This window comes from Nicotiana tomentosiformis, chromosome 7 (assembly GCF_000390325.3).
Source record: "Nicotiana tomentosiformis chromosome 7, ASM39032v3, whole genome shotgun sequence".
Taxonomy (NCBI): domain Eukaryota; kingdom Viridiplantae; phylum Streptophyta; class Magnoliopsida; order Solanales; family Solanaceae; genus Nicotiana; species Nicotiana tomentosiformis.
This window is the reverse complement of record NC_090818.1, coordinates 124,481,706-124,484,474: the sequence shown is the minus strand read 5'-3', so window position 1 is coordinate 124,484,474 and position 2,769 is coordinate 124,481,706.

Sequence of the window (2,769 nt, the reverse complement as noted above, 5' to 3'; positions counted from 1 at the left end):
CAGCTTTGGAGACTTCAAGATATATCTGCCGCGTCCACAGACCTCAGAGTCTCCTTCTACTCTTTCTCATGTCCATTATCTTTTGTATTTTTCCTTGTTAGACTCTGATGTATAGAGACACTAGATTTTTTTTCCCGTAGTTTGTGATTCACGATGTTCCGGGTTTTGGGATTTGTTGTGCATTTTTGAATAGTTGGTTAAATTTATATTTTTATTTCATTATTCTGCAAAATGTTAGGCTTACCTAGTTGTAGAGACTAGGTGCCGTCACGACGTCACACGGAGGGGAAATTGGGTTGTGACAGCAGCAGGTTCTTGACATATGGTTGATAAGTACGATCTTAAGAAGGTTTAATTAGTTGCCTAATCATCACAAATCATGGTAGGGTCACGAGGTGGATGTAGTTCTGAAGATAGTTGGTGGTATTAGAGACTATGTGGTTCGTATGAGATTTTCATTTAGTGAAGGGTATATACTAGCAGTCAAGGCACTGGAGGAAGCGAGTTTAACTGTCACGAGGATGACATGCGCCAAATAAATGGCTTGAGGTGTCTTATGACTGGTGTCGTACGAGAGGTGAAGGTTAGTATTATGGATCATCGGACTGTGTCCTATGGCTTCGCGCCAAGTGAAGGGAGTACACTATCAACGATAAGATTGTGGGGTCGTGTGTTATATCAATTTTGGCATGAGATGTATTTATGTGGTATTGAAAGGTTCTCCAAAACTTGTATATGATTAAGAGCTGAGATTTATATAGGATGATATTGGGACTTGCAATATTCCTACATCCTTAATAATTCTACATTTCAGTATCAATGGGGTCATGGAAATAATTTCAGAATACTCAGAGTGCTCCAGTAAGTTCTTTTAATGCACCACCGACACATGGTTCCTATAATGGTTATTCCAGTTATCTGGAACAAATCCAATATAAGCAGCCGAACATGCAGAGGGCTTGTTATCAGTGTGGTGATACTAGGCACATCATGAGAGATTATCACAAACTTGGGAAGGGTAGATTTTATCAGAACACTCAGGCTATGCGCCCCAATGCAGTTACTACCCCACGTGCACAACCAGTTAGAGGTGGAGGACAAGCGGGTAAAGGGCGCCCTAGAGGGGGAGGCCCAGCCTATTGATATATTTGCTATGGTGTGGCTGAAGCCACTACACCAGATGGTGTCGTTACATGTATGATCCTGATCTGTTATAAAAAAAAATATTTTTCTTAATTTGATTCGGTTCTTAATATTGAGGCGAGTCCTCCTATTATATTCTGCTTATGGGTGAGCTTCGTAATTTTGTGAATCACTTATATGTTATCCCTGTTGGGAGATTCGATGAGGTTAGCATGTGTCTATCATTTTTATTTTGTACAATATTAAGGACTATAAGTTCAAAAGTGACTTTCTATTACTCTCTACAGTGGGTTTTGATGTGATTTCAGAATAATTGAGTTCAATTTTATGAATTATATGCCCTACCGGTATGAGAGTTCATTATGTGTTGTGAACATTATTTATGGAATTTATTGAAAAGAAGAAAGAAAGGAAATTGAAAAATTCAGTTGGCACGATGTGCAAAATACTTGTGATTTAGACGAGATCCTCGCATTTTAATATAAATTGATATGTTTAAACCGGGCTATGAGCTGCAGTGGAAGTTATATAAGGACGAGATCCTTGTGAGGAAAATTCTTGTATTTACTATTTAAGTTCTCCCTTGTGAAATTAAATTTGTACTATAGTACTAATAGGGAGTCATACCTGTTAGGCTTATTTGAAATTTTCTTATATGAAATTCTTTGTGCATACTTGCCAAATTCGTGTTGTAATTATTGAGTTTTAACCTACGAGGTAGGTGTCTGCCCAGGTGGCGTTAAATGTGACTCGTTAATCCGAGTAAATAATTATGAGGTCTTCATGCCTTGCGTGTTACCGTCAGTGTTGTGAAAATTAGATATGAGATTTTGGTTAAGATCAGATTAATTGAGGATGCTGAAGTTAATTATAAACAGCTATTATGACCAAAGATGTGGTTATGGACATACGTATGATGTGTACGTAGGCACGAGTTGCTACAGCCGGTTGAAACTAATATCGTGTGTTGATGTAAGAAATTTGAAATGGATTGGAGTGTAAGGAATTGGCTTTAAAGCTTATAAGTGTGAATAAAAGAAATAATATCCACAAAGATAATGTTGTCGCACCCCTGTTAAATTTATGGTGACATAGAATCACCCTTGAGTATGTGTGAAATAATGCACTCAGTAATTTAATGTCATCAGAATAATTCTTGGCACATTCGAGGACGAACGTATGTTTAAGAGGGATAGAATGTAACGATCTGACTTGTCATTTTAAGAATCTATGCCCCATTCAGCTACATAAGGTCTCGAGAAGCTTCGTAATATGTATTATGACCCGCATGTATTGTCGAGTTTGATTTTCGGAAGATTCGGAATTTAATTTAAAGAACAATTCTAATTTTTGAAGCTTAAATGGAAAGAGTTGACCGGAGAATTGACTTTTGAGTAAACGACCCCGGAATGGAATTTTAATAATTCCAATAAATCCGTATGGTAATTTTGGACTTAGGAGCGTGTCCGAAATTATTTTTAGAAGTCCGTAGTAAAATTTTGCTTGAAATTGCGAAAATTGAATTTTTGGAAAATTTGACCGGGGAGTTGACTTTTGATATCGGAGCCGGAATTCAGTTCTCAAAATTTTTATAGATCCATTATGTCATTTATGACTTGTGTGCAA